Raw genomic sequence first — 22,088 nt, 5'->3', positions numbered from 1 at the left:
CCAGTGAATCTGACACACCTAATCCAATGCACAAGAGAATTAACGTATCCAATCTGGTGAGGCCGAAAATCTTGCTAGCATGTTTTTCGTGGGGGGGGTCCATTGAACAAAGATGGAGAGAGGATATGGGGATGAGGGACTATTGGGGTTGGGAGGGGGAAAGACACATGTGCAGACTGATAAATGTGGAGACGACAGGGGAGAGGGAGGATAGAGACACAGAAAATACCCAGTTAATGGACACGATTTATTCCTCAGCAAATCCTACCCTCACACCCCCACCCCTCCAAACTCCAGCAGCCATATCCTTTCTGTTTCGCCCCAGAAACTATGAATTCTTTCACACTGTTAATGGAGATTAATGGACACAGGCAACAACATTCCACAGAAAGGGAACGAGAGAGAGAGAGAGAGAGAGAGAGAGAGAGAGAGAGAGAGAGAGAGAGAGAGAGAGAGAGAGAGAGAGAGAGAGAGAGAGAGAGAGAGAGAGAGAGAGAGAGAGAGAGAGAGAGAGAGAGAGAGAGAGAGAGAGAGAGAGAGAGAGAGAGAGAGAGAGAGATAGATAGATAGATAGATAGATAGATAGATAGATAGATAGGGATAGGTAGAAAGAAGAGCAGAGTGAAAGATAGATGCCATTAGGGAGAGAAGAAGGGAACACTGACTTCCGCTTTGAAAAACACCTTATCACAGCATCTCTACAAAGGCCCTCCGTTGGAGCAAGGTGTTCCCCGAAGGATTGCAGCTTATTGTCCCTGCTATACTCAATGAGAGAGCTAAAGGGGTTTATTCACACACACACAAATAGTCCAGCACGGTGCAGCTTGGCTCAGCATGGCGCAGAATGGCCCAGTTTGTCCCAGCATGGCTCAGCACAGCCCAACATGGCGTAGCATGACTCAGCATGACTCAGCTTGGCCCAGCATGACCCAGCAATACAATAACACTATCACCATGCCCATTGTCTCAGTAGAGCACAGTAGTAGTAGTAGCACAGTAGTAGCACAGTAGAGCATAGAGGAGTCAGGCAGAGCACAGTAAGGCAGGGCATGGCACAGGATAGGACAGTTGACAGTAGCACAGGTAAGGCCAGCTAATTGTATATGAATATGTAACTAGCCAGGAGTCACGCTGCTTCAGACAGCTGCCAAGAGTTCCCATTATCTGAGACCGTGTCAAACGGCCAGACTGTTTCAGACGGTGTCCGACCGCTGCAGACTATTGACAGTAAACAGTCACGAGTGCTGCAGGCTGTTTGGGACAGTGTGTGTGTGTGTGTGTGCTAAAGTAGAGAGTCTGAGTTAGTGAGGCTTGCAGGCGGGCAGGCAGCTGAGGGGCTGTGGGGCCGTAGTTTAGTTGGTTACATAACCAGAGCTGTGACAGACTGGGGCGTCCAACACTGAGAGAGAGGGGGCTACAGCAGAGTACATTCCAGGAAACTCAAAGGGCCTTAATCTTCTTATCCATGGCAGATTGGTGCATGTGTGTGTGTGTTGTGTGTGTGTTGTGCAGTTTGTTTGTCCTAGCATCCCTCCCACTCATAGTCTATTCTTCATCCCTCAATATCCTACGTGCTTTTCATCTGTTTAACCCCAATCTTCTCCACCTCTGTCTGTCATCCGTATCCATCCCTTTATCTCCCACATTCCCACAATCTCTTCATCTCTTTGTTTCATCCTCTCTATCCCTCCTTCTCTGTCTGTCCTATCCTCTGTGATCAGAAGATGAAAGATCCCCCGGAGGAGAGAAATATAGGGTGTTCTCTCTCTGCCCACTGAGACAGCTGGGGATTCTCTCTGCCTCTGGCCATGGGGCAATGGAGGGGGTGGAGGGGTGAGGTGGAGAGGCAGGGAAGGTGAGGGAGGCAGGGTGAGGGAGGGGGGCTATGGACTGTATTCTGCTGATTGTGGGAAATGATACCCACCAGCTCCTCCTGCAACTCTAACAGAGACAAGCCTTGGGGAGAGAATAGGAGGAGGAAGTGGAGGGGGGGCAGAGAATGGAAAGTTAGAAAAAGCGGTTGGACCAAATCCAACAAGGAGAAGACAGAGGAAAAGAAGACATGAACAGAGACAGACTCTTAGAGGGGGGAAAGAGGTACTTCTAAATCGAGCCATGTCCTCAAGGAGAGCTCTTCCATTCCCCCAATTACACACACACACACACACACACACACACACCCGCATACCAGAGGAGGCTGGTGGGAGGAGCTATAGGAGGACGGGCTCAGTGTAATGGCTGGAATGGAATATATGGAAAGGAGTCAAACATGTGGTTTCCATATGTGTTTGATTCCGTTCCATTAATTCTATTCCAGCCATTACAATGACCCCGTCCTCCTATAGTTCCTCCCACCAGCCTCCACTGAAACACACATATATATATATATATATATATATACAGTATATACATACACACACACACACACACACACACACACACACACACAGACACTTGTCCAGTGCTCTCATCTTTTTGCCTCCCCAGCACCACCTTCATCAATCCTCCTCTCCCTCTGTCCTCTACTTCCTTCATTTCCTCTCGTCCTGGTCTCCCTCTCCTCCTTGATGGTCTTTCTCACACACCGTGACTATCTCTCACAAGCAGAGCTTCCACCGGATTAAGAAAGAAGAAGAAGGTTAGTGTAGGCAGCCAGCCCCTCCTGCTGGCCACAGCCAGAACGGACCCAGCCACGGTGTCCTTCTTGAGAAACAGAGCAAGGGTCGTGTGCTATTGATTCAGTGATTCATTGTGGTGTAGGAATGAATCTATGATTACAGGACTAATCAAAGTCATCGGATTCATTTGTCTTGCTAAAGGTCGCTCCATCTTTGCGAATAAAAATACGGGTGACTCTGCCGATTCCTTTGTGTTAATAGGCGTGTTTACATGTAATACATTCTAAGCTCTATTGGACTCAAACATAGGCATCTTCAGCTGAGCAACATAGAAGGAGGTATGTCATGTTCTAATTGATCGAGAGTGCTTAACTGAACGAGGCATCATACCTCAGCATGTTGAATATTGATGCTGACGGTAATGCTCTGATTTCCAACATCATTTATAAATGACTAAATATCTTCTAACGCTTGAACTGTGTTTAATCTCAGAGGAGATTCGTATTGATGTGAAGGCAATGATGCCTGACTGAAGGGTGCCGTGTCTCACTGTCTGCCTCTTCAACTGAGAAGGGGGTCTGATCAGAACAAGGGGGAGAGGAGAGATAACACGGTGATGATGAATATCTGTTCGTTCCTGTTTCATCAGTACCAAACACCAACCAAGAATTTACGGTGCATTCAATTCAAACACAATTGGAGCCATTTGACATTGTGCTATTTAAATTAGAATTACCTTTCATCTTCAAAATACGACACTTCAAGTTGGATATGGAAATTAATCCGTGGGAACAACATTGTTTCTATGTTTTTAAATGAAATTACGTTGAACCAATGTGGAATAGAAGTTGAAGTCTGTGCCCAGTGAGAAAAGGCTGTGAAGCTACAACCTTCTCATTGTGGATCTGGTAGGACAAAAAAGTATGGCCAATTTAGTTTCCCCTCCATGTTGTCCATCAAGTTCTACTGGTGACAGGGAGACATGTTGTGTGGACTAAAACACATCAAACCGGGTGTATCACAAAGCATCATGAAATTAATTAGCCAGCTACAGTATGTTTGAGAAACATTGAGAAGTCGTTTTTTTGTCAAATTAACCAGTTATCTACCTTTGATAAGCAGCCAGCTTGCTAGCTAGCTGGCTCCAATTGCCATTTCAAGTCTTTCTAAATAAAATTATTTCAGAATGAAAGTTACTTGGTTAGCTTATCATGCTGTGGCATTATGTTAGCTAGCTATCCCCAGCTAGATCATGTGTTTTCTGAACATGCTTGTTAAGTTGGTTTCCACTAGTTACCACAGCCACAAAGTCATAATTGACTATGTCGTAAAAATTCATGAAAACCTTACGGTAGGTTAGGCTTAAGCATAAGGTTAGCAGTGTGGTAACTGATAATGTTAGGTTGAGGTTTAAAATCACAATTTAAGATAAATTGTAGAAATAGGCCGGCTTGATGACTTTATAGCTGTGGTAACTAGTGACGATTGTTCACCCTAGTGCACTTGTTCGATCGTGAGTTGGCTGCTCATTCTAAATAGTACAATCTAATCTATTCAAAACAGTTGCAGCAAGTGCACCAGTGGTCATCGGTTGTCGTCATGCAAAGCTGAAATAGGTGTATTTATGCTGTTGTTCAAATGCACAGATTGCTTTATATATCTTCTCAAAGAAACTACCGGTAGTTTGAAAACGTGGCAGTATTCTGTCATGCTGCTTTAGTTGATAACTCCCACCATCTCTTGCCCTGGGTATTCAGCCAATCAGCATCCTCAGTTGACAGAGACACAGCTTATTTCTCTCTCTCTGTATCGGTCCCTCTCTTTCTCTCTTCATCAGCCTGAGGCCTCTCATTAAACCTGGCTCATCCGAATTGGTGAGTAACAAGTGTGTTCACTCCTTGTCATCATGGAGTGAGGTATTGCAATGTTAAGGAGCCCCTTTATCTCTAAAAGGTCTGGGTTTATTATTTGTTTACCTTTATTTAACTAGGCAAGCCAGTTAAGAACAAATTCTTATTTACAATGACGGCCTACCCCTGCCAAACCCTAACCCAGACGACACTGGTGCAATTGTGCGCACCCTATGACTGATACAGCCTGGAATTGAACCAGGGTCTGTAGGGACACCTCTAACACTGAGATGCAGTGCATTAGATCGCTGCGCCACTCAGGAGCCCCGAGTGCATAGAACCTCACCTTAAGTAACTATCAATTACTACAGTCCTTATCTGTATCAGAGACAACCCTTCTCACAGCACAGCAGTGCCTCTGACTGGTGTTTGGGGAGAGGGGGAGGGAGAAACACAAACTTTTATTCCTTTTCTCTCCATTTCTGCCTTTGTCATTGTCCTTATGGGACCCCTGCGGTTAGTCAGAAGTCTGTGGGAGTGACAGTGTGTGACAGAATTAAGTGACTGGAAGAGAAAGGAGAGGGGGAGGAGAGAGAAGGGGAAACAGAATGAGAGCGAGAGCTTTGGACCCCTACACGGCTTCGCAGCAGAGGTTTAAATCCTTTAACACGATTTCCCTCATCCTATTACAGACATGGTTATGGGAAGTGAGACTGTTAAATACAGCGTGCGTGTGTGTGTGTGTGTGTGTGTGTGTATGTGTGTGTGTGTGTGTGTGTGTGTGTGCGTGCGTGTGATGCTAATGGTGGCATAAAAACATTTCATCAACATTCACATCAAAACCACATTCACCAACTCCTCATCTGTCTTTGAATTTCCTTCATCTTCCCTTTTCACCCTCTCCTCTCAGCATCAGTAAAAGGTCAAATGAAGGTGAAGCTTCAATCTTTCCTTCTAACAGAGAGACAGGGGACTTAGATGTATCGATGAGGTATAAGATGGAGACATGTCAGTGAGATCAAAGACACTCATTGCAACTCAGATCCCCCCTGCATGGTTCACACACCCACACCTCTCTTTCTTACACTCCTTCCCTCCTTCCTTCCTTGTCTGTCTCTCTCGCTCTCATTCTCTCGATCTCTCTTTCTCTCATACACACTATGTCTCTCTCACACTCTCTCTCTCTCTCTATCTCTTTCTTCCAGCCTACAGCTGACAATCATGTGACAGCCAATAGAAAGAAGAGTTGTATTAAAAGGGAAGGGAGGTAGAGAGTGTTAAAAGCCTTGGGAGCATTGTGGTCATTGAGGGGGACACTGTCAGTAGGATAGAGACATATTGCACTTTAATTATACATGCAACAACTTGTGTAGTCTACTGTAACTAAACAGAGATTTGACCAGTTTAATCCTAAAAGGATTGTCCCACTCTTGGTTTCTGTCACTGTTAACTGTGAGCCATGCTCCATCCCACGGACTTTCACTGCAGGACCTGCTGCTGAGGAGATGATGGGTGCAGTAGGTGAGGAAACAGCGACACCCTCTGGGCAACTGGTGTAAATACACTGTACCAGGCGTTACTGCAATGTCTTCTATAGACAAACCCATTGCACCCATTGCAAACCCGTTACATACACTCCTATTTTTTGCTATTTTTGTACTGCACGGTGAACAGAACAGAACTAAATAGAACTGCAGTGAATTTTCTCCAAGCCTGAAATACTTTAGCATGCAACTTCCCTTAACCATACCTATTTTGGAACCAATTAGAAGTTGAAATGCATACATAAGTTATTCCAAATGCCTCATATTAGATTAACTACCATTATAATTTAGTTCACTCAATGTGTCCAGTTCTCTATCCAACCTTTCCAAGACAGGAAATAAAATTGAGATTCTAACAATCTTGGGAGAAAACATCATTTATTGAGCTCCTGTGTCCGTCCCTTTAAAGAATCCCCTTCACCACTGCAGTGTCACCTTGAAATGTGTCCTCTTTGAAGCCTAAGCAGGGACTCTGACAAGGCGGATAATTGGAACGGTGGAGGTTGTGACAATGGGCAGGTCCAAAAACCCACAACACATGGACAGATTACAGGAAGCCCTAACAGTATTCCCAAAGGGCTTCAGAGGTGCAGGCATGTATAGGACAAGGCTTTGGAGAGAGAGAAGCTGTGATAGAGTGAGAGCTAAGGTGTGTGTGTGTGTGTGTGTGTGTGTGTGTGTGTGTGTGTGTGTGTGTGTGTGTGTGTGTGTGTGTGTGTGTGTGTGTGTGTGTGTGTGTGTGTGTGTGTGTGTGTGTGTGTGTGTGTGTGTGTGTGTGTGTGTGTGGACCACAATTAGCTCTCACAGCCTCACTGCAGAATTAGAAGTTTATCCACGTTTCAAATACATTTTTGATAGGGTTAGCGTTAAAACAGGAATTCATTCCGAATAGATAAGGTAAGGGTTAAGGTTTTTGATAGTGTTAAAACAGGACGTGTAGGCACTCATTCCGAATAGTTAAGGTAAGGGTTAAGGATAGGGTAATTTTTTTAATTTATTTTTTAAAGTATCCACTACTGGGATCGAACATGCAGCCTTCTGATCCAGAATCATTGGATTACGCTCATCCACAACATCCAAAACCTGTTGCCCCTAGTGGCCGGTTTTAAAGGCATTTCCCGACGACGTCAGGACACGGATAGACGTCCAATTTCAAAGTCACGATCTGCCTGGGTTTATGATACTCTATGTAGGCTATGTTGGCAGTCCATTGCTTTACAATGGGAGGACAATGTAAGAGTTTAGATTTTTAGGAGGTCCATCATTTTAGAAGCACTCGTGTGTGTAATGTGTTCAAACCCAAATTGATTGAACACGCACCTCTCATCAGAGAAAACCGATGGTGAAAAACTATAACACTCCAGGAGATGAGGTGCGGTGAGATAATCAAGCATTCAGTGGGAGTGTGAAATGACAGGGATCGAGGAACATGATTCACACAGCCTTACGAGACGACACAGACACCTGCTCCTGACACACAGACATAGACACCTACTCCTGACACACAGACACAGACACCTACTCCTGACACACAGACACAGACACCTACTCCTGACACACAGACACAGACACCTACTCCTGACACACAGACACCTACTCCTGACACACAGACACAGACACCTACTCCTGACACACAGACACAGACACCTGCTTCTGACACACAGACATAGCAGCCGTGTCTGGATCATCAAGTAAAAATACTTTGAGTATCTGTATTGTACTATTGATGTTTTTGACTACTTTTACGTTTCCTTCACTACATTCCTAAAGAAAATAATGTCCATGCATTTTCCCTGACACCCAGAAGCACTTGTTACATTCTGAATGCTTAGCAGGACAGGAAAATGGTCCGATTCACACACTTATGAAGAGAACATCCCGGGTCATCCCTGCTGTCTCTGATCTGACGCACTCACGAAACACAAATGCTTTGTTTGTAAATTATATCTGAGTGTTGGAGTGTGGCCCTGGCTATCCGTAAATCAATTTTGAAAAATAAAATTGTGCTGTCTGGTTTATATACTTTTACTTTTGATACTTAAGTATATTTTATCAGTGGCGCAGTGGTCTAAGGGACTGCATCATAGTGCTACCTGTGCCGCTAGATATTCTGGGTTTGAGTCGTCTCTATTAATTGACACGACATCTATAGAGTATAGACTAAATAGGATTAAAGCTCAAATCCATTTCTGTGTGTGGGTACACTAACAAGTTATGTCCAACAGAGAGCACTGTTCTACTGCGCCATGTTGAATGTCCCAAACTTCTCTCCCCTCCCACATAACCATGGAGGGATTCACTCACACTGGAGTCATTTACTGAGAGAGAAAAACACCACCTCGCAAATACACTGCACATAAAGCATTAGCTCTGTATAGAGCCCAATAATATACACTGAGTGGACAAAACATGAAGAACACCTTTTCTTTCCATGACATAGACTGACCAGGTGAAAACTATGATCCCTTATTGATGTCACTTGTTAAATCCACTTCAAGCAGTGTAGATGAAGGGGAGGGGACAGGTTAAAGAAGGATTTGTAAGCCTTGAGACAATTGAGACATGGATTGTGTATGTGTGCCATTTAGAGAGTGAAACAAGACAAAAGATTGAAGTGCCTTTGATCGGGTTATGGTAGTAGGTGCCAGGCTGGGTTTTTCACTATCAACAGTTTCCTGTGTGTATCAAGAATGGTCCACCACCCAAAGGACATCCAGCCAACTGGACACAACTGTGGGAAGCATTGGAGCCAACATGGGCCAGCATCCCTGTGGAATGCTTTCAACACCTTGTGCAATGAATTGATGCTGTTCTGAGCGAAAAGGGGGTGCAACTCATATTAGGAATATTAGGAAGGTGTTCCTAATGTTTAGTATACTCAGTGTATATTGTATCTGTCTGTGTGTGCGTGTGTGTTTGTGTAACAGCATTGTCCTGTCTTGTGGTCTTAGCTATAGAGAGAGTGGTCAGTATAATTAGGTGCTCATTAGAGTGCTTTGTGCTCCTGCCCTAAAGTCGATGGAAACAAACGGATGGGTTTTGCCACTGGCTCCAATTAGCACCTGGTCAGAAAAGACTGCAAGCAGAGCCCTGGCTACAAAACACAGCCAATACAACACTTTGTATGCATCACATGAATGCTCCGAGCACATGAAACGTCATCCTGCTACCAACACGCGTACATTCACAATCACCTGTACTTCCGCCTATTTAACCCAGTCCTCACACAAATGTATACCGTAAGCAAACAGTTGATTATGACACAGTGTATTACACAGACAGCGTTCTGAAACGCAGTGCCTCACCAAATCCCGCTCTTATTTTGTCAGTTTTGTTTCTCTCCCACTCACTCCCCTCATCCTTTCCCATCTCTCTTCTCCCTCCCTCCCCTTATTTGATGATGTGTACGGTGATGACTGTCTGCGAGACCATGGCCCAGACTGAGATGAATATAGATGAACAACATTATGTGTCTGAAATAAAAGGTTTGAGTCAAGCACGATTGAAATGTAAAAAGCCAATGCTTCCGCTTTCGCAGAGACTCTGCAGCCACGGTAAACACGGCCTAGGTCAGCTCAATCTGAAATGACTTTTATGTTTCAGTCGCGCTATAGCGCTGAACTTTCGCGATACCGATTTAATCAAGCCCAAAGTTGTTGACATACACAGGCGGGGTGGGCTAGGGGTTGATGTGTGTGTGTGTGTGTGTGTGTACAGTATGTGTGTGTGACCTTTCTTAGCATTTACAACCTCGGATGTAGAAACCTGCAAGCTATCATCTACATAACCAGGCAACAAACCCATACATTTACAACTTCATATGGACAACTGTGTATGAACAGTTTATTCATGATTGAAACTCATAGAACTCTAGTGCATTATTGCCCCATGTCCTAACCTAAAGAATATGATCTCCTGGTACACACACATGCATAGGACACACGGCATGCACACAAACACACACACACATGCAGAGTTGCTGAGTAAAACCCCTGGGGCTGGTTTGGGCAGCTCTTCTGCTTTGTTGTTGTGGTTAATCACACGGACTCACAGAGCAGATGATGTGCCTGCAGCCGCCAGCTCTCTTCTCTGTCAGTCCTCTGCTCTCCCCTTACCTGTGATGAGTGGTCACAGACCCCCCGGGGGCACCAGCACCCAACAACCCACCCCCTCTCTCATTTTAACATGACATCTGAGTTTCGCTTGCTACAGAATAACAGCACACTGAAACACCAGCCAATAATCATATCCCTTTCCTCAGCCCATTGAATACCAAGGCTATACAGTATATATTTTACCCAGACTGAGCAAGACAGGGCCCGCACAAGGGAAAGGGGGATACCTAGTCAGTTGTACAACTGAACGCCTTCAACTGAAATGTGTCTTCCGCGTTTAACCCAACCCCTCTGAATCAGAGAGGTGTGGGGGGCTGCCTTAATCGACATCCACTCCTTCGGCACCATAAACCTCAATTGCATACTCCTCGCGTCCTCTCTTCTCACCTCCTTCTCAAAACTTATTGGATGAGAAAGTCAGAGAAACTCCTCCTCCAATAGGTTTTGAGAAGGAGGCGAGGAGAGAGGATGTGAGGAGTATGCAATGGAGATTCTCCCAAGGTGCCACAGAAGTGAACCTCTGGCATCATAGGCTACTCTGGCATCGCCTATACCTATAACACATTTTGTATGACTGAATGCAACATCACAGTAGCATGGTTCATTGAAGTCATTGGATACTGAATACAGATGCTTTATTTCAAGATACCGAGACCCGGTGCAACATAGGCTATCTACTGTATCTCAGATGGGTTATCTGTCGACGAGGGAGAAGGAAAATGTTCCTATCGCTTTAACATTTTATGACGTCACCCAGATGCAGATCTCCATCTGAAAATATACTTTATTCAATATAGTTAAAACTGCTCCGAGTGTGGACAAAACAACATTTATGTCAATATTATTTCAGACACAGAGTGGCTTCGGCAGATAATAAGACAACCTTATTGTGGCAAAAATGGGAACCGCATTCTGCAGCAGCTTTGAGTGAATTCGAGTGAGCATGTGTCAGTTTTAAAAAGAGAGAAAGAGAGAAAAAGAGAGAGAGAGAGAGCGAGAGAAAAAGAAAGAGAGAGAGAAAGAAAGAAAAAGAAACAGAGAGATGAAACACACAAGCAGCTCTTCTAAGGCAGCAGCCGGGGAATATTCACGAGCGAGAGGCTGCAAAATAATGAACATCGTTAGGCAACAATCCTGTAAAAGTAATTATGATATGCCAAACGAAGCCACAACGAAACGGAAGATCCATTCATAGCTCCCCTTTGTAGCCAATATAAAACATCAACGAAGAATCGCAAGTAGGCTAAGCAAAGGAGAGGTCTGAAACCCTGTTTGGAGAGTCTTTATTTTATTCATTTAAATAATTCGTTAATGTTGGCCTTCTCGCAACAGAGGGAGGCGCGGTGGAAATGTATCACCATGGAGAGACGGAGAGAAGACGAGCATCCTTTGCGTTGAGTTAGCCGCTAATGCGTTATACGCATTTGTTTTTATTATTGTTTTATTTTCTCTGCTTTCTCTTACGGTATCAAACATGTGGTGAGCTATCTGTCGACTAGAGAGAGAGAAGGGTGTTGTCAGAAAGAGGAAAGACAGAAGGAGGGGGCATTAGGTGTTTTTTTGGGGGGGGGGGAACGGGGAGACAGACCGACACCGAGAAGGTGAATTGATGTGCGAAAGCCTGCGACACGTCACTTTCCTGAGAAATAATCATGCAAAAGAAAGAAATGGCGTAAACCATAACCCCATAAAACAAGAGAGCGAACAAGACACATCTTCAAGGGAGACCCTCGCGTTCTCACGCTTATTGGGAATATTTTGGGTAAGCCTATTCCTACCTTTTTGAAACATAATTGTCATGATTTCCTATAGCTTTTATGTGTGTGCAAGCATCTGGGTGATGCGGTTGCTCCATAGGTTCTTCCCATGTATCGATCATGGCGCACTGTCACTGTTGGGAAACGAGATGTCAATTGGCAAATCTTCCTGTGAATTTGTAACGTTTTCCTTCAACGGTGGGCTATATCAGTGGCCTTTGCCTGTTGATAAACTGTCGCCTCCTGACGTTTTGACGGTAACATTATGGCTGGCTATTATCCGCAGAACAACCCGCGATGCCGAGTTGTCTTTCCGTCTTACCCAATAATAAAATGGAACCAAGACGGTCGGTATCAGATTTGATTTGAATCAGGACATGCCTATCTATGAGTCCGACCGGCAGTGCTGCTCACCAACCGAGGAGCCATTTAGGGGCTTAATTGCGCCCATCGCTAGCCCCGTTGGCTACGTAGGGACTTATTTATTTTTTCACTTGATAAGATAATTGTTGTAGGCTTTGTGCTCTTAAGAGTGCCAGATCCCTCCACCATAGGTTAAATAGATTGTCGTGTGTTTGATGGCATTTGTGATTTCTTTTAACGTCCAGCAGCGACTTTTTTTGTTTTACTTTTCCTGTTGAAAAGCGATATCCCAAGTATAAATACAGTAAAGTACACACACAAAAAGGTAAAACATGTGTGTGTTTTTTTAATACACAACTGGTAACTTCAAGGAGTAGGGCATTCAAAGAGTCGGTCTGATGGGAACTCGTGATGTCATCGGCCTCCCTCTGACTTGAGGAGCACCCCCCACACACACTTGTGCCATGTCATGACTTACCTGGACCTCCTATTGAGATGTGCCTTTTGCTAAGTAAATCAGGTGTTAAATGAGGCGAAAAGGAGACTGGAGTGCCACTTTAAAGGCAATTTTTAATATTGATCACTGTCATCAACACACGCCCTAACAGTCACACATGTAAAACACACACACCCGCACAAACACTCCCACACAGGTATGATCAGATGCACATCACAGGAGAGTGCATTGTGACTACGCAAGTGAATGCACACACTCTCGTCTAAGGAGAGAGGCCCATTTATATTCATTGCTGGTTGGGCAGTACTCCGTCAATGGCAGAATTCAGCTCAGACAAGAGGACCTCTGTTCAGATGGAGGTCCTGGGTACGTTTATACTCTGGCCTTCTTAATGATAGCAGATCAGTCTCTGCGCTGCCCACTGATCTGAATGATGGGCTCCTAATCAGTTAGTGCTCCTAACTACACTAATGACTCCGGGTACGTCTGCGATGTGTACATGAAGGATTCTATCAGTCCAATGATTTGGACGGTTATGAGGAAAAAGTGTGAGCTTACAAGTGAGAGCCCTGAACTACGGAACTTGCGGAGCCCTCTTGAGTTGTGCTCGTTTTTAATGTACAGCATTCTGGATCTGTCGTCTGGGGGGAAGGGGGAAAGGGCATCAACATGATTGATTTACTTAAAGTTAGAACTCACAAGGGGTTTTCCACTGACTAAAACCAACAGGTTATGTCTAAGTCTATGGCCTGTACCCTGGCCCCATGCCTGGAGCAGCACTCGCTGTGTCATAACGCTGCCATCAAATCAAAGACTACATGCAAAGGAGGGTGTAGGGCTTAAGGGTCTGCACTCACCTATGAGGCACACTCATTATTCACACTTTGACATGCTCACAGCACAAACATAGCATTTTCATATATAACAGATGCATTGAATCCACCATATACTTTTTTGTTGGCAGAGTAGAGAGAGTATCTTTACCCTAGCCTGTCGGAGTAGAGAGATTCACCTAGTAGACCTATACTGCATCTTCTCTGTGTGGAGACTGGCGGAGTGTCGTGTGGCTGTGTTGAGCAGGCCAGGTCCAGGGAAGAGAAGGGGCTATAGGGATGTAGCCTAGCAGTGAGTTCATCATGGATGCATGCATATGGGGCCTTTCCTCAGAGCGGATGAATAATGAAGGGTACGCCGATGTTCAGTTTGCACCAACCCCTGAGTATGCACTTCTTCTCTGGTGCCTGGCACAACTAATGTGTGTTCTGTTTTACACGGGGCCAGCTTGTAGGCATCTACTGCAGCTGGATTACCATTTAAACCATCATCAGGGTGGGTGGAGCCTGCTTCCTTCACACTCCGATATTAACTTTAAGACCATTGACTCGGTTTTGTTCTTTTATTTTCATATCCTGTTCTTTTTTGAAGTTGTCGGCTTCTTGTCCTAAGTGAAACTTTAGAACCATGCCATATCATATGCAACTTCCATGGCAATATGTAGTGAAATGTCAGGCAAGTAGAAATGTGTGGATGTAGAAAAAAAATTCTTGGTAGAATGAATAGGGTTGTTTACAGAAAACGCTGCATTTTGCAGGTGTGTGTGGCCAGTGCAGCCATCTTTTTTCATGTCTTCACCGTATATAACAAGGTCATTTTAGTGCTGGTTCATTTCCCATCCAGGTGATCCCTAGTCCTCTCTCACACACTTATCAGGCTGATATCAGTACAACCCTGTCTTACGCTGACTTCCGTACAGTTCCCTCAGAGGACAGGAAATCTCAGAGTACACTTGCCTCTTGCGCATACAAATGATGTCGGTACGGTCCTTTCTCACATACAGCTGATCTCAGTGCACCACTTTGGTTGACCTATTCACCACCTCAATGTACTCTAGCCAGCTGTCATTTTTTTTGTTCTTCATCATTTGCTACATTCACAGGCTTCACACCAAACAGACCAGTGTAGCGTGTGAATCATCGGCTGGACTCACTTTTCTCAAGGCAAGATCTATATTTCAGCAGCTGCCTGTGATGGTGCCAGGCTCCAAAAAGCTCTCAACATGGCCCAATGAACCGTGGTTATTTGCCCAGATGGGTGCCTAACCCCAAATCCCCAAATGTGGCCCAGTGAACCAGGCTAATGATGCCTGCCGGGACACAGAGCAACACTGGCTGTACTGAGAGGAGTGGCTGGTCCCCCCCCCCCCCTGCCCTGTCCTGCCTCCGCTGCAGCTGCTGACTAAGGAGATTTCCTTCGTTGTGTTCCATCGTGAGCTACGACTGACAGGCTATGGAGGCCTGATGGAAAGTGCTCGTGTTATTTGGAATGTGAAGACTAAAGTTTGGGCTTTTACTGTATTACAAGGAAAAGAAAATGGGGAAACTGGTCAAACATGCCACATTTGTTGCAAGCTTTGTGACCTTCCGACCAGACATTGTCAATGATGGAGCGGAACTCTCGTCAAACCCAGTGTTGTCCAATTAGCTTCTAGATCAGCGGCCACCAACCTTTTCTGAGTCAAAATCCAAGCTGAGATCTTCCGCTCAAACTTTAAAAAAAATAAAAAAAATGTAAAAACGTAAACCTATGCAACATTAACCTATTAAAAACTGTTCTGTAGGAATAAGGTTTGTGCATTAGGCCTAATACATGATCACAGCATATTGGCTATGCTTGGCATGGCAATATTGTTCTTCTCAGACCATATTATATTTCAAAACGTGAGCTAAATAGATCTGTTGTATTACTTGGGGCACAGCTGAGCATAAATTGAACTCATTTGCTTTTTTGTTTTTACTGGATTTTTCTGATGGTCAGTCTCAGCGGAGGGAGGGAGAGCGCAACAGAGGGTCCGGCTCTTACGTTCTCTGCTCTCTCCCTCCCTCCGCTGACACTGACCAGAGAGAGGGGACACCGTCTTCCACCTATTGGTGGAACTCGAGTCGCACTGCATTATTTCTGCCTCATGCACAAATTCATATTGTTCCTATGACCATAGAAAGTCAAATATTCCTTGATATTAAAATGGAAACAACAAGCCGGTAATAATAACAGCGCAGGCCTATCAAAAGGCTACATTTGGCTACTTATTCATTGCAGTTGCAGTGCTGGTTGGTTGGTTGTAGTGAGAGTGGAAGTAGGGAGAGGCACGTTTTATGGTTTGTAAAAGTGTTTCATAAAAACCAATGTTAACAGTGCTGAATAAAAACTTAAACATGAACACACTCATAAAAACAGGAGTTCTTAGCTGCATTCTTTGACAGTCTCTTTCTGGTGTTGGTTTTAACATTTTGGGAATCTCACTTAGTATGAAACTTTGCTGTGGTGTCTTGGAAGTTCCAGGCACCGTGATTTGAGCTATCTGACTGGCCAGCAATGGGCACACTTGAGTTAGCACTCGGTGCCAACAGCGCGAGATGAATTTAAAACAAATAGGAGCGCAAAGGTTTATCTTTGGCTTTTCTACAGAAATGTTTGGCGATCGACTAGGAATGCCTTGAAGATAGACCGGTTGGTGGCCACTGCTCTAGATACAGTCCCCAGCCTGTCCCTTTGTCAAGACCCGGGAGCAATTATTTCCTGAGCATTCCTCTGCTACGTGTCACTATCGAGTCACAACCCAACAACATGACACAGGGCTGCTTATGTCCCATTTCTTAATTTCACATTCCAGACCTCTTATTGCATTCACCCTGTCACATTACAGGGATAATCAAGGATTATGAGAAGAGAGAATCTCTTTTTAACAGAGCTGGAATATAGCTTCTATGTGTGATAAAGTGTGTAAAATCTTGGTTCCCTCTGTGTTTCAGGGGCCAGGGATTAGTAAGTAAGCGGCTCCTGTGGGTGTTAGGCCCTGATGTCACAGGACATAGAGCTCCTTCGCTTGACGGGTGAACCTGAAGGGAAAACTCAAGTAAACACAGAGGCATAATTGGGAGGAGTTTCCGTTTGTGGAGTCAGTGGACTGCCAGTGGGTTTTTGCGGAATAAATGCGCTTTCAGGTGAAAGCCCCACTATCACATTGCTGGGGAATAGGGAATTATACCGCTGGGGGAAAAAACAGCAATGCAGTTTATTTCTGCTTTTCTGAAAACTGCCTTAAATTATTCAGTTGTTTGGAAACTCAGATCCCAGCTGGACTACATTGCTGCGTCAGTTCAGGGACTAGGTTTCAGCAGTGGTGGAGGAGACAAGCCAAGCAAACAAACACGCGCAAACCAGATGGTAAGCAGATAGCCAAATAGACAGAGGCAGGCCCGAGTCAGAGCAGAGCAGACAGAGGTGTTGTAGTATTGGCCCTAAAGTTAATTTGTACCTGTCCTTACAAAAAAACAGCGTGAAAAAAGATGTGCTTTTCGAACACGTGTGTGCAAATCCCATTTGAAATGTTCTCATGAGTAAGATGTGGTTTTCGAACATGTGTCAAGTTTCACATTTACATTTTTCACCTTTTTCCCTCGTGAAAAAAATGAATTCCCCGGGTGAACTATTTTCATCACTTCCAGCTACATCTGGTCTCCCATCCAGGGACCTACCAATACCAACCCTGCTTAGCTTTGTTGCTGGAATGAATGGGCCAGAACTTGCAAATGGAAAAAAAGAAAGCGAAAGCAAAGGCCAGTGTAATAACCAAAGACCGGGGAAATTGTAGGAAAGAGGGAGGTGTTTTATTTTCTAACAAAATATTTGAAAACAATTGTCTTGCATCCATATACAATTAATTTGCTCTCGCAATTGAACATTATTTTCTTGCAATATTTTGTTTTGCTATCAATACTTTCCTATTTATGTTTTGCTTTCAATATCATTATTTTTGTTTGCAATAATATATATTAATGGCACAAAAGTAACTCACTCCCTAGAGGATTCCACTATATAACAACACTACGAATCTATTAAAGTAACTCACTCCCTAGAGGATTCCACTATATAACAACACTACGACTCTATTAAAGTAACTCACTCCCTAGAGGATTCCACTATATAACAACACTACGACTCTATTAAAGTAACTCACTCCCTAGAGGATTCCACTATATAACAACACTACGAATCTATTAAAGTAACTCACTCCCTAGAGGATTCCACTATATAACAACACTACGACTCTATTAAAGTAACTCACTCCCTAGAGGATTCCACTATATAACAACACTACGACTCTATTAAAGTAACTCACTCCCTAGAGGATTCCACTATATAACAACACTACGACTCTATTAAAGTAACTCACTCCCTAGAGGATTCCACTATATAACAACACTACGACTCTATTAAAGTAACTCACTCCCTAGAGGATTCCACTATATAACAACACTACGACTCTATTAAAGAACTGCAATTCACATGAAATTGCCAGCAGCATACCACCCTGCTGGCTTGCTTCTGAAGCTAAGCAGGGTTGGTTCTGGTCAGTTCCTGGATGGGAGACCAGATGCTGCTGGAAGTGGTGTTGGAGGGCCAGTAGGAAGCACTCTTTCCTCTGGTCTAAAATCAATATCCCAATGCCCCAGGGCAGTGATTGGGGACACTGCCCTGTGTAGGGTGCCGTCTTTCGGATGGGATGTTAAACGGGTGTCCTGACTCTCTGAGGTCATTAAAGATCCCATGGCACTTATTGTAAGAGTAGGGGTGTTAACCCCGGTGTCCTGGCTAAATTTCCAATCTGGCCCTCAAACCATCACGGTCACCTAATAATCCCCAGTTTACAATTGGCTCATTCATCCCCCTCCTCTCCCCTGTAACTATTCCCCAGGTCGTTGCTGCAAATGAGAACTTGTTCTCAGTCAAATTACCTGGTAAAATAATGGATAAATAAATAAATGTGAGATTAAAAAACATGTTATTCTCCTCACATGTGAACATGAACTCTACATTTAATACATGTAAAAAATATGGTTTCACGTGACATTTTTAAGCTCAACATTTGAAGACAGCTATTTCGCATGTCAAATTTACATTTTCATATGTGAAACTGCAAAACGTGTTTTTTTTGCAAGGGTGTAGAAGTCCTCTGGACATTATTCATCACAAGGGTTGGGTTTGCCACCTGGCCACACATTTGTTTCACCCCAAGTTGAGTAACGTCCGTGTCCCCATTTATAAGTGATGTACTTAGTTTTTAACGCCAAGCGCTAGTGTACAGTGCTGTGTAATGAAACATTCTGGAATGTGCTCTGTTTTAAAGCATGCAAGGCTCCCTGAAGGTGAGCATCTGGCCTTCCAAATGATGATACATCACATAACAAGCATCTTAACTAATGCAGGATATTAACCATTTATCAAAAGGAAGCTTTGTATGTCTGCTGAGGCTGATCAAGACTTGGTTCATTCTACAGCTCTCACATGGCCCCGTCATCAAACGCTCTATTGATATTCTACAAGTTAATTTCTAACCAATTATGTATTGTGTGTCACGTGATGATTGTAAAATTGTATATTGATTGTTTATTTTAGAGCAACACGGGGTGCCCTTGAGACAAATGATTATGATTGGTTGACCCCTGACCCTCCTCATAACTCATCTCTAATCACTCCCTGTCACATCCTACTCTAAACAGTATCACATAACCATCTCCACATCATCCTATGTCACTGTCCATATTATCCTTCCTGAATACCCTGTATCACTCTACCTCCCCCATGTCATTCTACACCACTGTTGTCTGTCACCATCCATTTTACCTGGTTATTCTAGTCTTCAAACCTCATTACTCCCATATCACTCTCAATATTCCTGTATCACTCCACATCCCTATGGCTCTCCATCATCCTCCAAACCACTCCATCTGGGTCCAACATCATGGGTTCTCGTTTTGGTATAGTACCTGCCTATTACTTAGACCGTCTCTCCTGCATTTATCCCCTGATTGCACAGCTGTGTGTGTGTGCGTGCTGCGCCGCCTGCCGCCCAGGGTTTCTTTGCACTCTCAGGCTCTTATGTAAGACGGAGGCAGGTGGTGCAGACACGGTTCACTCTGGACATGGGGAGAGAGAGAGCTGTGAATCACAGTTGGCTCTAGTGAAGCTAGCTATAGCAGCAACTGAGCCACTGAAAGTTAAAAATGGCGACATCAAAACCAAACATTTGCTGAAACCGTGACCAGACACAATACACTGGGGTTTTTATATCAAAATCAGCATAAAACCAATCTATTAGACAGTAAACATTTTTTTTTTATCTTCTGGCAATTATTACCTTTTCACATAATATATATATATATATAGATTAGATCAATGTTCATACATTACGTCCCATGTTGTAGCGTATATGACATATGGCTTGCACTTCTGCTCTTCTCAGCATCGTGCGTCTCAGAGGACATAGATCACTGCTCTGCTCTCATACAGTGGGGCAAAAAAGTATTTAGTCAGCCACCAATTGTGCAAGTTCTCCCACTTAAAAAGATGAGAGGCCTGTAATTTTCATCATAGGTACACTTCAACTATGACAGACAAAATGAGAAAGAAAAATCCAGAAAATCACATTGTAGGATTTTTTATGAATTTATTTGCAAATCATGGTGGAAAACTTTTGTTATTGGCAATACTTATTTATCTCAATACTTTGTTATATACCCTTTGTTGGCAATGACAGAGGTCAAACGTTTTCTGTAAGTCTTCACAAGGTTTTCACACACTGTTGCCGATATTTTGGCCGATTCCTCCATGCAGATCTCCTCTAGAGCAGTGATGTTTTGGGGCTGTTGCTGGGCAACACAGACTTTCAAATCCCTCCAAAGATTTTCTATGTGGTTGAGATCTGGAGACTGGCTAGGCCACTCCAGGACCTTGAAATGCTTCTTAAGAAGCCACTCCTTCATTGCCCGGGCGGTGTGTTTGGGATCATTGTCATGCTGAAAGACCCAGCCACGTTTCATCTTCACTGCCCTTGCTGATGGAAGGAGGTTTTCACTCAAAATCTCACGATACATGGCCCCATTAATTATTTCCTTTGCACAGATCAGTCGTCCTGGTCCCTTTGCAGAAAAACAGCCCCAAAGCATGATGTTTCCACCCCCATGCTTCACAATAGGTATGGTGTTCTTTGGATGCAACTCGGCATTCTTTGTCCTCCAAACACGACGAGTTGAGTTTTTACCAAAAAGTTATATTTTGGTTTCATCTGACCATATGGCATTCTCCCAATCTTCTTCTGGATCATCCAAATGCTCTCTAGCAAACTTCAGACGGGCCTGGACATATACGTCTGGCACTGCAGGATTTGAGTCCCTGGCGGTGTAGTGTGTTACTGATGGTAGGCTTTGTTACTTTGGTCCCAGCTCTCTGCAGGTCATTCACTAGGTCCCCCCGTGTGGTTCTGGGATTTTTGCTCACCGTTCTTGTGATCATTTTGACCCCACGGGGTGAGATCTTGCGTGGAGCCCCAGATCGAGGGAGATTATCAGTGGTCTTGTATGTCTTCCATTTCCTAATAATTGCTCCCACATTTGATTTCTTCAAACCAAGCTGCTTACCTATTGCAGATTCAGTCTTCCCAGCCTGGTGCAGGTCTACAATTTTGTTTCTGGTGTCCTTTGACAGCTCTTTGGTCTTGGCCATAGTGGAGTTTGGAGTGTGACTGTTTGAGGTTGTGGACAGGTGTCTTTTATACTGATAACAAGTTCAAACAGGTGCCATCAATACAGGTAACAAGTGGAGGACAGAGGAGCCTCTTAAAGAAGAAGTTACAGGTCTGTGAGAGCCAGAAATCTTGCTTGTTTGTAGGTGACCAAATACTTATTTTCCACCATAATTTGCAAATAAATTCATAAAAAATCCTACAATGTGATTTTCTGGATTGTTTTTCTCATTTTGTCTGTCATAGTTGAAGTGTACCTATGATGAAAATTACAGGCCTCTCTCATCTTTTTAAGTGCAGAACTTGCACAATTGGTGGCTGACTAAATACTTTTTTGCCCCAATCACCATAAGCTATGGTGATTTGAGCCCTCGTAGGTTGGCATTTATGATTCTTGCCTTGGAGGCAGCGCTGCAGAGTGGTCACTAGCTGGTACAGCCACAGTCATAAAATCTGATTTTAAACCTAACCTTACCCTCAACCTTAAGCACACTGCTAAGCCTTATGCCTAACCCTAACTTTAAAGACGAAAAAGCACATTTTTGTTTTCGTAAATCTTTACGGTATGTACAATTTTGACTTTGCAGCTGGCCCATCTAGCAGAAATTGCTCAGTTCTGCCTCCAGGGCAAGATTCATGACAATAACAACCTGTTGAGTCCTCTGGAAGTTCTTCGTATTGTTAGCCAAACCTGTATGGTGGACAGATATATTGATGGACAGGTGAAATGAGGTGTATGGAGATTACAAGGCCAACTAGAAATGTCCTAGAACTCTTCCTCATTTTGTCCACCAGTAACGTCA

General features: G+C 43.9%; 1 protein-coding gene across 1 annotated transcript in view; it reads left to right on the top strand.

Annotated features, from left to right (window-relative positions):
• Positions 1–11,709: 11,709 nt before the first annotated feature.
• LOC115135683 (neuroligin-2-like) overlaps positions 11,710–22,088 on the top strand; it is a 73,615-nt gene continuing 63,236 nt past the window's right edge. Inside the window, exon 1 of the mRNA XM_065023614.1 lies at positions 11,710–11,889. The gene's annotated coding sequence lies outside the window, so the exon portion shown is untranslated. The remainder of the gene's footprint in view (positions 11,890–22,088) is intronic.

The sequence above is a fragment of the Oncorhynchus nerka genome, linkage group LG10, assembly GCF_034236695.1.
Source record: "Oncorhynchus nerka isolate Pitt River linkage group LG10, Oner_Uvic_2.0, whole genome shotgun sequence".
Classification (NCBI taxonomy): Eukaryota; Metazoa; Chordata; class Actinopteri; order Salmoniformes; family Salmonidae; genus Oncorhynchus; species Oncorhynchus nerka.
The sequence above is the reverse complement of the archived record's forward strand: the minus strand, read 5'-3'. Positions and strand labels throughout refer to the sequence as shown.